The sequence below is a fragment of the Leopardus geoffroyi genome, chromosome A2 (genome assembly GCF_018350155.1).
Source record: "Leopardus geoffroyi isolate Oge1 chromosome A2, O.geoffroyi_Oge1_pat1.0, whole genome shotgun sequence".
NCBI classification, from domain to species: domain Eukaryota; kingdom Metazoa; phylum Chordata; class Mammalia; order Carnivora; family Felidae; genus Leopardus; species Leopardus geoffroyi.
The window spans coordinates 37,567,231-37,579,973 of NC_059331.1; the positions used below are offsets into that span (position 1 = coordinate 37,567,231).

At 42.3% G+C, this 12,743-nt stretch overlaps 2 long non-coding RNA genes across 3 annotated transcripts; both read left to right on the forward strand.

Annotated features, from left to right (window-relative positions):
* Positions 1 to 425: 425 nt before the first annotated feature.
* Positions 426 to 6,820, forward strand: LOC123605870. 2 transcript variants are annotated; one of them, XR_006715967.1, is made up of 4 exons: positions 426 to 682; positions 3,430 to 3,530; positions 4,154 to 4,233; positions 6,728 to 6,820. It is a non-coding gene; the product is annotated as an uncharacterized LOC123605870 (long non-coding RNA). The 2 variants fall into 2 exon arrangements; XR_006715966.1 differs by lacking the exon at positions 426 to 682 and having other exon boundaries at positions 3,204 to 3,530.
* A 468-nt stretch (positions 6,821 to 7,288) lies between these two features.
* On the forward strand, positions 7,289 to 8,668 carry LOC123605868. The gene is made up of 2 exons (XR_006715965.1): positions 7,289 to 7,387; positions 8,169 to 8,668. It is a non-coding gene; the product is annotated as an uncharacterized LOC123605868 (long non-coding RNA).
* The last annotated feature ends 4,075 nt before the right edge of the window (positions 8,669 to 12,743 follow it).

The following is a 12,743-nucleotide window of genomic DNA, read 5'->3' on the forward strand; positions in this document are numbered from 1 at the left end:
CCTTGCCAGACAGGCACTGGTTCTGGTCCACTGGTGGTGTGAATGGGGCCTCTCAGCTTTTCTGTCAGAGAGCTTTCACTCTTCCATCAGGGCTTGAAAGTATGGTGGGAACTGCCCAGGTAGTTAATGCCCCCAAGAGCGACCTCCCACTGATGGGGGAATGAAAGCCAATAGGTAAATGCTCTGTCTCTCCACTTTTACAATAACAATTCTAAGGGGCGCCTGGGTGGCTCAGTTGGTTAGACATCTGACTTTGGCCCAGCTCATGATCTCACAGTTGGTGAGTTTGAGCCTCCGCGCTGACTGTGCAGAGCCTGCTTGGGATTCCCTCTGTCTCTCTCTCTCTCTTTCTCTCTCTCTGTCCCTGCCATGCTCTCTCTCTTTCTCAAAAATAAATAAACTAAACTAAACTAACAATTCTGAGAAACATTCTGTTTCTGGGGGAACATCCAGCTTCTGGCAATCTCTTCGCAAACCAATCATCTGTGTTCAAGTGCTGGATTCAGGCTCTGTTTTAGAAGAACCCAAAAGAGGACAGAAGGTGGCAGTTGAGCTGGGAGGAGTCGGTTGAGGGGAGGAGTGGGTTGAGGTTGTGTGTGCGCCCAGGGGGCAAGGTGCCTTCCACGTGGACAGCATTACAGCTGTAAAGTTACCCAGGACCAGGAGTGGTCCTTGGAGGCCTGTAAGATGATAGGATGTGTGGGGAGCAGTGGGAACGTCGGAGTATGCTGGGCTGAGGGATCTGGGAAGGTAGAGAGGTCATAGATGTCTGTTGGGGTCAATCAAGAAAAGCCTTATTAGCATGAGAAGGACTCAGGGCTCTCTCGTCAGTGAGGTCAGGTAACATGCTCAGACTGGATGCCATGTTCAGAGGTGAGAGACAGGAGACAGGGAATTAGGAGGATTTTAACAGCCCAGGTGAGAGAAGATGAATGAGGGGGCTTCCGGTGTGAAGGGGGAAGACGTGAGAGTGTGGAGAAATGTGGAAGCGGCAGGCCCGGTGGACTCAGGGTGACCTGGAGGACTGAAGGAGACCGAAGCCAAAGTTGTCACCCCGTGTTTCAGCTTGGCAGGCCAGGTGGATGACGATGCCTCCATGCGTAGAAACCTAGTCCCCAGTGTGATTGTATCAAGAAGCAGCGCCTTTGGGAGGTGAATAGGTCACGAGGGTAGAGCCCTCATGAATGGGACAAGCAGCCTTCCAGAAGAGCCCCCCGATGGCTCCCTTGCCCCATTCATCTGTGGGAAATGCAGCCAGTAGATGGCCTCTATGAACCAGAAATTGGGCTCTCACCGACCCTGAATCTGCTGGTGCCTTGATCTCGGTCTTCCCCACCTCCCAAAATGTGAGAAATCGGTGTCGTTCAACTCACACCATCTATGTTATTTTTGTCATAGCAGCCCAAATGGACTCAGACACCTCCTTGATGGGGAGGGATGGGCTGTCAGGTAAATTTAGCAAAGTTGTTGAGCACAGGGCATGAAGGGAGTTGAATGCTATATGAAGGCGTTTGGCTCTGTAAACCTTCCATTCCATGCGGGGGTTCTTACAGAGGAGAAAGAAGGTCAGAGAATATGACTTAGAAATTTCAAACACTAATCTATTTGCTATGGAGAGAGAGAGAGAGAATGAAAGAGAGGTAGAAAGAGAGAGGGAGAGAGAGAAAGGGAGAAAGAGAAAGAAAGTGAAGGAGAGGGGGTGGGGGAGAGAGAGAGAGAGAGAAGATGAAAGAGAGGGAGAGAGACGGAAGCTGAATAGGGAAGGAGAAAGTCCCAAGCGAGGATACGATTTTATATGAAGGCTAGCTTCAGTCTGATCTATAAAGTCATTCTGCCTGAACCCTTTGAATCCTATATTAATCACTCATTGGCCATCTGGATGGGGAAGGCTGGGGGCAAGCTCCAGTGACAGTAAATTTTCTGTGTCCACTTGGTGAATGTTTTTGGGTGAGGTTAACATCTAAATGCGTGAGTTTTGAGTAAAGCAGATGGCTCTTCATAATGTGGGTGGGCCTTGCACAATCAGTCGAAGGCCTGAATACAACAAAGAAATCCAGCCTCCCAAACAAGAGGGAATCCTCCAGCACATTGCCCGTGGACTTCATCTGCACCATCATCTCTCTTGGGTCTCTGCCTGCCGGCCTTCGTACTGAAACTGTGCCACCAGCTTTCCTAGCTTCCAGGCTGCTGGCACACTGCAGAGTTAGACTTGCTGACCTCCATGATCGTGTGGACTGATTCCTTACGCGAAATTTCTACATACACGTTCTCTGTGTTCTCCTTCCCTGGAGAATATTGATTAACCCACCCCCTGCAGGTCTCTGTCTCAGAGGAAGCGGCTCCCGTCTGCCAAAGGCAAGTTTTCTGCAAAGGTCACAGGTATAAGCAGCAGCTGGTGGCTGGATGCCCCCGCCGGGCGAGGGGGCCCTGCTGGAGCACCTGTTTGGACAGCCCTTTTATGGAGTGCTTGGACGATGATGTAGGAATAAGTAGCAAATCAAATTTATTTAGCTGCGAGGTAAGTTGATGGCCCTTCACAAATCTCTCCTCCATACTCTGTCTGCTCTTGCGGACCTCCTTTGAGTAACATTTATTAGCGGGGCAGCACAGGATGGCCCTGTAAGCTTCTCGAGATCTGATGTCAAAGAGAGATAGATGTCCCAATGCCAACTCTTGGCTTATCTTCTGAGCCGTATTTACCCATGTGACTGACTTTGTGAGTTTGGCTTCCGCGTCTGTCCGACAAATATGGCGGATAACCTCTGTGTTAAGAAGATTAAACCGAAAGCTGTGGTGAAAAGCAAATGAATGTTACCTGTGACTACTGCACTCCTCTGTGCCAGGCTGTGAGTTAAGCAACTAAAAAAGGTTACCACCTTAATTTGCCACGAGAGTTCCACAACCTAGAGAGTATTCATCTTATTTCCTAATGTGGAAACCGAGGTGCAGAAAAATGAAGACATGTGCCCAAGGTCACCAGGCCAGGAAGTGAAGGAACTGACATGGTTCCCAGCATGTATCGGGAAGTACAGCCCTGACATAGTGTTTAGCTTCCGAGACACAGGATTCTAAAAGTGTTGTGACGTGATTCTCACTCTGGAAGCAGGAGATCTTGCTCCAAGGGACCTGAGGCTATAGGCCACTGTTGTGACGCTCATGGCTGTTGGGAACGTTGCAGCAAGGGAGGTGAGGGGTGGGCATGTCAAGGACTCCAGCCATCTTGAGTCCGACCCATCCAGTGGGCCTTGTGTATTCCCACTGCCTCCCTAGCACAGTGGCTTGGGGAGGCGAGGAAATGGAATCGAGAGGAAAACGATACTTGTAAACTCGATTTTGGTAGGTCATTTTGTTATGTTATCATTAAGATGGGAATCTTTGGCTTGAAAAAGTCATAAACTGAAAACCTGCTTCATCTCTGAGTTTTCACAGATTTCAAGGATTTGGTCCAAATCCAGAGCCTCGAGACAATAAAAAGGCTGCTGAATGGTTACTGAGGAGAACGGCTGAACTCTCACTGAGCTACTTCGACGGTATCTGAGGCATTTAATTTTCATGGTCTTGCAGTAAATTTAAAGGCAAATTATAAAAGTGAGGCTCGGTTTTGGTAAGGCTCCAATTCATGCGCTTTGGGCTTCTTCTAACTAGACTGTGGGGGAAGCCGGCTAAGAAAGTTTAGATTTAAAGACTTTTGCCAAGGTGTCCTGTGTGAAAAGTTCTAGCATTTTGTGGTATTTCCAAAGGCGTCTCATTGTGCACTCTTGGGCCTCATATTATTCACGGGTTTGGAAAGTGGGCCTTGGCTTCTGGCAGGTAATATTTTAATGAGCAAGTGATAAGTTAGAGACCATTGTCTAGCGTGTTTAGGGAAATCACGTTGAATCTGTTTCAGCGTTAAAATTTCATTATTGCGTTCGTTTCGTGGTTTGCCTTTCAACGGAGAGCGAGGCCCGCAAGGGTCTGCGTAATCATGGAGACCTCAGAGCCTCAGTTTCTTCATCGGCGGCGTGTGATGTGATTAACCATCTCATGGTGACGTTTCATGGAATCAGTGGAATTAATTCAGTAATCATTGTGAAAACTTAAAGTTGTTGGCATATATTAAGTATTTATATAGTCATCATTAACAGGAAAAAAAAAAACCCACCTGTTACAGGAGGAACCGAATCGTTTGTAATCCATGAGACAAAAGAAGGGCCATCTGTGGGTTTCAACCTAAACAGTAGTTGGACTCAGGTATCTGACTGAATAGCTCTGAGGAAAGTGGCCTTTAAAGGAGAGAAAATGGATTTCCTGTCTACTCCGAGCTTCAGCCGACTCTGAGAAGGCAGAGGAACAGTTTCTTGGTGCATCAGGGTTCCGTTTTTACAACTGGTTATACACACAGCCCTCCTCGGAGGGTTCAAATGGGTGGTTTAGGAGAAAAAACCCATGTCTCTGTTCTTGAAGGCCAATTTGGGAGTGCATAACTGGGATTTGGGATCTCATTGGGAAGTCTGCGTTATTTAAGTCTCTAAAACGAGCCCTTCTAATATGACCTCAAGCTAATGTGCGGGTTTGTTTGAATAACAGCTTCAAGTTCATTTCTTCCACCCGCCTCTACTAAGCAACCCGAGACACAAGTGTTGTTTTCCTGTGAGCGGTGGGCCGGTCAGGTAACAAATTGCCCCAGACTTTGGTTGGTGAAACAGAATTCAAGCTTATTTCAGTTGTTCTGGGCTTTAAAAAAAGAAAAAAACAAAACAAAACAAAACAAAACCTTTCAGAGGCTACTGATGTGAAAATACTGTGTTCTTGCCAGGGATTCTACAGATGACAGAGCTCTGTGCCTTATTTTTCTCTTCCCTCCACCCCCACCACCATCTCTCGCCAGACAGAATAGGTGAAGAGGTTGAACTGTAGATCTCCTTTCTCCTGTTTTGCTGCTTGTGAAGTCTGCCAACAGAATCCACCTTGACAAAGTCAAGGACTGTGCGTTTAATGTTGAACTGAGTGAATAAATTATGCATGAAATTGTGCCAGAGTCTCTAGTGTGCAGAATTGCTCCTTTTGATATGAAAGGTTAATTCAGAAAGGAGTCCAAAATAGCTGGAAATTGTGGGGATAAGTGGATAGTATTCACTGTTGTGAGCTGTTATTACTAGAAATTGCATTCCCTCTCTGGCTTCCCCGGAGATTTCGCTTTGCCAGTGAATATAAACTGTACTCAATAGAATAGCATTTAGGAGTAACAAGAGTGTATGTCCACACACAATAAAATATTCTAATGGCGTTTTAAAAAGAAGTTGTACTTTTTCATGTATATCATGCACCCCAAGGAAGAATTTCTATTGCATTTAGGTCAAGAACAAGGCATATCAAACGTAATGAGTTTTGCGCCTCTATGCAAGGGACTGCCTGGGACTCCCGTTTCAGAGTCGGGGCTGGTCATGCCACTGATTAGTTATGCAAGCCCGGTTCCTGATAAAGCCCAAACCATCCTTGCTTAAAGAAGGAACAGCCCCCAATTGTTTTATCACTACATCTTACACATCCAGCTTTAATTCAATCTTTGGTAAATTTATGAAGCTCTTCAACCTGTTTCTCTTAAATGTCCTTTTTACACACATCCTTATATCATTTTTATGTTAGTTCATTATTTCCAGCAGAAAAACGTAGTTGTCTGGAAAGCTACATTTTACTTAAAATACACACACACATATTTTTGGAGCTTGTTAGAGACTCCTTTTTGTGTTTCCATCACAAGGGAACAGAATTGTGCCACCAGACTGTGGAAGTTGTTTATTTTTGTCCCTCTCATGTACATTTTCAGAAATCATCCCCTTCTTAATCTCCACTGGGGACTGGTAGTTTTTTCCTCTAATTATAAAGTGGTCTCATTTCTGACCTGGGGTAGTTTTTAATTTTAATTCCTGGCTTGTGTTTATAAACTGTTACACTCTATTATCCTGTTGGGAACATCGAAAGAAAGGCTTCGGTCCTCTGTGTTGGTTTTAACAATTACATATTCATTCAGTGTCTTAAAATGTATTTTTGGGGAACCAAAGATGCATTTTTGATGATTTTTTTACTTTCTGTGTTTCTCTTATCTATATATTTCACATTAGCGATAAAGCTTTTAAAACACTAGACGGGTGACAGTGAAGAGTGGTAGTATTTTTAAAAGTCTAATGGGAGTGAACAAAATTGATATGGTTACTTTTTAAAGGTATTCTTCTTTATTTCAAATGTTTATGTGGAAAAAGATAGAGAACTCTTGGCATAGGGAAGGTATTCCTACAAATTTTGGCAGATGCTGGGTTAAAATAAAGTCGTTGCTCAAACGCCAAGGTGCCTGTGGGTTGTTTTTTTTTTTTTTTTTAATGTTATTTTGTTACTTTATGGCATTACTGAGGAGCATTTAAAATGACCAATCCTTACCCTACTCATTAATGCCAAGAGTGTTAAGTTTCTTTATTCTGCTGTCTGTGACTCATTAGTCTGAGTTCTGGACAGCAAATTGGCAAAATGGGCTCTTGTCACTGGAAATTGTTCCTTCTGCACAGTGAGAATATTCTGTGCCTGAGGGGTTGCAAACATTTTTTCTCATGTGAACCTGAATGCCCCAGGCTGCTAAAAGTCCACAATTAAGTCACAAGGCAGTATGGAATTGTGTGTAATATTCCGATGACTTGATTACAGGTGTGTCTGTTCCTGCGATTCTAGATTTGATGTATTTAAAATGTTTCAGGCCAACCAAAGATGCCTTTCTGATGCAGGTTCAAATGCCTCCAGCAGATCAAACTGAAAAGTCATTGAAGAAACAACTTTGTAACATGGAGGGGAGGTATTGAAGGTAGCAAAAGTGCTGATTGGTGAGTAATTATATTTTACACAATTCTGCAAGGTGAACTAAATAGTAGAAGTTTCCATAGAATTATGTGACATACACGCACACGTACACAAACTAAAAAAAAAAAAAAAAAAAGCAACAAAGATCTTTTAAGAGGTGCTCAATCTAGCATTTATATATATTTATATATGGATATAGGTATATTTGCACACCTTTATCTGCATACAAATGTTTTTACGTATATATCACATGTAATGCAGGTAATGATTTTACATATGAATGTATTTTACATAGAAGATAATTATAAATATTTAATATAATTTTAAGTATGTTTGAATAGTTCTAATTGCGTGTAAATATAGTTTGTATAATTGTAAAGTAACATGTCAATGTATTGTTTAAATACGTGATTTAAAATGACGGTGACAGAATGCTCGCTTTTACCCCAGTCATTTTTTTTTTCAGGCAAAGAATCACCCAAAGAAACAATTTAGAGGCAAATGGAGAATCTTTTCCACAAGTAATTAATACCTTTAAAAGCATGTTTGAAATAATTAGGTAAGAGAATCAATCTCTTTTAAAAGCTTTCAATTCACCAGAGGCTCATTCACCAGCTCACACCTGCTCACCAACAATCCAAGTACCCTGACACCATCAACATTTTCTTTATCCACCATCCTCTTTCTTGAGGGAGAGGAAAGTAGATACACATTTCCTTAAAAATTTATAGAACCCCTCCACAAGGTCCAAAAGCATGATGCATTCACTGTTCGTCGTGAAGTGAATTTTTAAAAGCTCGGGTTTAAGATTGCATGTATTAAATGCACATAAAATGAATATTTTGTTTGTGAAATATTAAACACGAGTACTTCCCCCCCCCCCCCCCACCGAGGTTGTGAAGCACAAATATGGTCCTGCCGTGCACCTGTGCTATCTATGTTGGGACAGTCTGGGGCTTTATTAGCTTTTCTTTAAATCATACAAATTATTCCTTTTAACTATAAATGATCTTTTCTGTTGTGAAGTTTCCTTGACTCAAGATAACTTCACAAAAGCATGTGTAAGTTAACCAGAAATGCAAGGAAAAAGTAACTCTTGTTCAGAAGCGATTTATCTTTTTAAGCATCACTTGGGGGCGATATAAAAGGCAATTCTTAAAATGCAAGTAATCTTTAGGAAAAATATTATGAAAGGACTTTATTAGTATTCCGTTGTGTTGTGTTAGCATCCATTTCATGGGAAAGATGTTTCATTTTAACAAGATCCTCCGCTGCAAGAAAATTAATTTTTTTTCCCTTTGGCACAGCTCCAATCTTTCTTTTTTTCTTTCTCCTCCCAGTGGATGAAATGATCAGAGCGGAAAACACATTTTTATGAAAGAACAAATTTACAGGTGAATGTGACCAATGAAAATATTTGAAGTTAAACAATGAAGATCAAGTGATTGATGCTCTTTTTTGGTGAACAGTTTGGAGTTCTGCTGACTGGTTAAAAGGAATGGCCATCTACCCCAACTAGTGAGGGAGCGTGTTTTAATCCACTAATGTTGCATATTGATCTTGGAAGATTTGCAATGTGATACGTGCAATAGATATTTTTGCAGCTGGTACCAAGTGTATCCAGTACTAATATTTATTTTATTATTCATTACATTCTTGTACTTTCCAATTTTTAGGCATAAAATTTGATATTTACCCTTGAAATACTGAAAAAAAAATCAATTTTCCTACCCTTTGGAAGTCTAGGAGAACGCTTTCTCTTTTGGTTGCAGTGTGCATTGGTTTCCTATTGCTGTTGTAACAAATTACAGCAAATAAACCATGTAAATTGATTATCTTACCATTCGAATTCTCACTGAGTTAAAATCAAGATGTTGGCAGGACTGTGTCCATTCTGGAGGCCCTAGGAGATTGTTTCCTCGTCTTTTCTAGCTTCTAGAGACTATCCACAGCCCGTGGCTCATGTCGTCAAATCCAGCCTTGTTATGTCCCTGTGACCCTTCTTCCATGGTTCCATCTCCCTCTGCCTCTCACCTGAGCAGGCAAAGTCTCTGGCTAGGGACTCGTGCGCCGAGGTTGGGCCCATCCAGATAATCCAGGCCAACCCTCCACCTCAAAACCCTAAATGTCTGCAAAGTCATTTTTGCAAGGTAAAGTTACAAGTTCACAGGTTCTAAGGATTTGGATGCAAACATCTTTGGGGGATGAATATTCTGCCTATATGTGCAGAAAGGTGAGGAAAGTCGACAGCAACAGCAGTGGTTGCCTTTTATTTTATTTGGTGCCTTTTTTGTGCCCTCTACAAAAGTGACCACGTATGGATACATAGTCGGCACCCAACAATTATTTGTTGGGTAACTGAATGAAAGATTGATCGATTCTCATCTGTTTTCATCAGACGGCATTATTTAGAGCATGTAGCTGAAGTGGGAGGGCATTTCAGGACTGGTCACCACCAGAGACATGGGAAGGTTTTACAGGGGTTTACTGACAGGTGTAAGCAAATCCCGGGCTTGGTATGACGTTTCGTCAGAGGCGTGGGGGTATAATCAAACTAAGTGTCAAGTGTTCAGGTAAAGTCACAGTTCACACTCAGAGGTCTGTGTGCAAGCCTTGTACACCTGTTCCTTGAAGGAAACAGTGAGCAGAAGGTACATGATTCTGAGCATTCCTTCAATCTGTAAAATACAGGGAAGGGACCAAACAAAGCTCTGCGCACACAGGGCACCTAGAGTAATCTGGCGTCATGGATGATTCTTCTTGGCCACGGTGAACAGGATTGTGAAGCTTCTTGTATCTCCTGAGGATTAGTGGTCATGAACCTTGTGTTTGAGAGTAAGCCAAGCACACACCTGCCTTTGTTCCCACTTTAGAGATGGAAACCTGAAGGGAAAAGTGTTGGGTTTTGGACCATCAGACCTGCATTCAGATCTTGCATCACTGGGTGACATAATGTATTTATAAAATATGATAATATCTACCTTATGGATCAGGGGAGGGATTAAAGATATCTTTATAAGGCTTTAGTGAAGGAACAATGAAGCAGCCACTCCATAAATAACAGGTTATCACTATTATTGTTCCTATAAAACTTCTCACCCAGCTTCTCATTTTGTCGGTGTTGTGTTTTTTAAAAATAGTATTCCTCTCAGATAATTAAGGGACTTAGCTGGTTAAGAGTTTAGGTTCTGGATTTATTCATTCATTTAGTTTCATTTTTTTCACACATTTCAGCATTTTCTATTACTGATTATTCACCGTGCAGTGGGCTGTGAATACGATAATGAAGAGAACAGATGCGGTCTTTTGCCTCATAGTGCTTTCATTCTAATGGAAGGGAGAGGCCATTAAGGAAACAAACAGATTAAAGTTCAAATCCTGATGCTTCAACTTATCAGGTGTGTGGTCCTGGGCAGTTGACTGAACCTCTCTGAATCTGTTTCCTGGGGTTAACAGAGCATAACTTGAAACATTAAATTACATCATGCATAGATGTTTAGCATAGTCCTTGGCACATAACAATTATTCTGTTTTCATTTTTAAAATTATTATTTAGTACCTAAAGAAGTCATGGTACTATTTTCTTTTGATATTTTTTCCGGTTTATTTATTTTGCAAGAGAGAGAGAGAGAGAGAGAGAGAGAGAGAATGAATCCCAAACAGGCTCCATGCTGTCAGCACAGAGCCCGATGCAGGGTTCGAACCCATGAACTGTGAGATCAAGACCTGAGCTGAAACCATGAGTGGGACACTTAACTGACTGAGCTACCCAGGTGCCTTGATGTGGTCCTATTTTTGATGAAGAAGTTATACCTTTTATAGGGAAAGCACCAAATAGCATATGAACTTTTAAAAAAGTGCAGCTGTGTTCTAATCTTCCCTCCCTGATTCCTTAAGCTCAGTATTTTAGGGAATACTACCAATATGATGGCTCTCTTTTTAAAAAAATTTTTATTAAATTTTTTTTTACATTTCTTTATTTTTGGGAGACAGAGAGAGACAGAGCATGAGCTGGGAAAGGGCAGAGAGAGAAGGAGACACAGAATCCAAAGCAGGCTCCAGGCTCCGAGCTGTCAGCACAGAGCCCGATGCGGGGCTCGAACCCACAAACCACGAGATCACGACCTGTGCCGGAGTTGGCCGCTCAACCGACTGAGCCACCCAGGCACCCCTAATATGATTGCTCTTATACCTACATGTATTCCTATTACTGTTCTTCCTACTCACACTTTACTAGGGTTTTGCTCTGTGTCGGTCACTATTCTAATCCCAGTGCCTGCGTTGCCATACTTCATCCACATCACAGCCTCTAGGATGGATCAGGGGCTGTTACAGAGCGCATTCCACTGCTGGGAGAATGGAGGCAAGAGGGTGAAACCCTAGGTCTACATCAAGGGTGTGACGGGCCAGAACTCTAACCCAGGTGTTATGATTCTGGGTCCAACACACCTCACAAGGACACAGGATTTGGGATAACTTTCCAGGGAGGCCAATTTCATGGTGGAGGATGATGTGAAATTAGAAGAGGAATATAGCCCTGAGATTTTTACATTGCTGCTCGAGGAGAAAAGATATAGGACTCATTTGCTCATATGCTCCTTATTTGATCAGGCTCTGAATGCCTACCCAGTACTGGGTGCTGTTCAAGGAGATGAAATCTGTGCCCTCAGGGAGCACTCAGTCCATTGTGGGGGCAGGTAGTGACTAGGAATAGGTTGTGAAAATAGAGTGTGCTGCCTCGTCCAACAGGTCTGGGTGTGTGGTCCTCAGGGAAGTTGAGGACATCTCATCTAGCCTTGGGTGGCCAGGAGAGGTCTCCTAGAGGAAATAAGTTGTGGGGAAAATTCAAGATTTGCTTCCTAGAACCTTAGAAAATTATTTACTAAGATATGCAGATGAACACATATCGTAATAGTTGAACATACGGGCTTTGGTGTTCAAACTGCCTGCTTTCAAACGCTATGTCTGCCATTTTCTGATGTTTAGACCTTTTCCTCATTAAGCGGTTGGAGCCCGCATCTGAAAAATGGGAACAATGAAAAAAAAGTACCTCTTTTTCTTTGAATGGTAGTGAAGACTATATCTAAAACTGTTGGTGCAAAGCCTGGTATGTGGTAAATGTTCATTTATTATCATTGCCCTTGTCATTGGCATCATCATTATCATTATCAGTGTTTTTTTAAGAAATATGAAATGGCATGATAAGTAACAAAGGGATTATTTTGGTTGTTGTTGCTGAATTATTAAGAAACATAGTACGTTGGCCCTAATTTTGGGGCTGGAAAAATTTCAGACAAGTTACAAGTCCCTGTGATCTTATACAAATATATATTACTGGAATTGATGTGTGCAAAGAGCACAGTTTGTTTTTACCCTAGTTGAAAATGTGCAATGACATAATGTTACCCTTTAAGATAACAGAAGCCAGCTGCCCCATTCATATTTAAATATGAGTCACCTTCCAGGGAGACTTGCAAGATTCCATGTGCCAAGCTGGAAAAGTAAAACTTGCTAGCAAGGCAGGAAAGAATAAATTCACACTTGGAAGTTGGTATTATAGGCTAGAGGCCCCATCTAGCCAATTCCTTTATGGAGCAGAAAATAGCACCCTAGTGGCCAGAGAGAAGAACTGTAGCACCATGGCATCATGGTCCATGTTTTGGAAGCATGGAACCCTCCTCACCTTTGGGGAATCGTTTCCACTTGATTAAAAATATTTTGTGTAAGTGGTACACATGCCCAGGCACAAACAGAGTCTGCTGTAATGACTTTTAAAAAACAGAGTGTAGTTATTTTTTAATTTATCCCTAATTTACCTTGGGATTGAGTTGGCCGACCACTTTCAATGTCTTCCATTTCAGCAGAGCAGATCTCAGAAGCAAAGTAAAGACCAACTTCTTGACTATTGGTCCAAC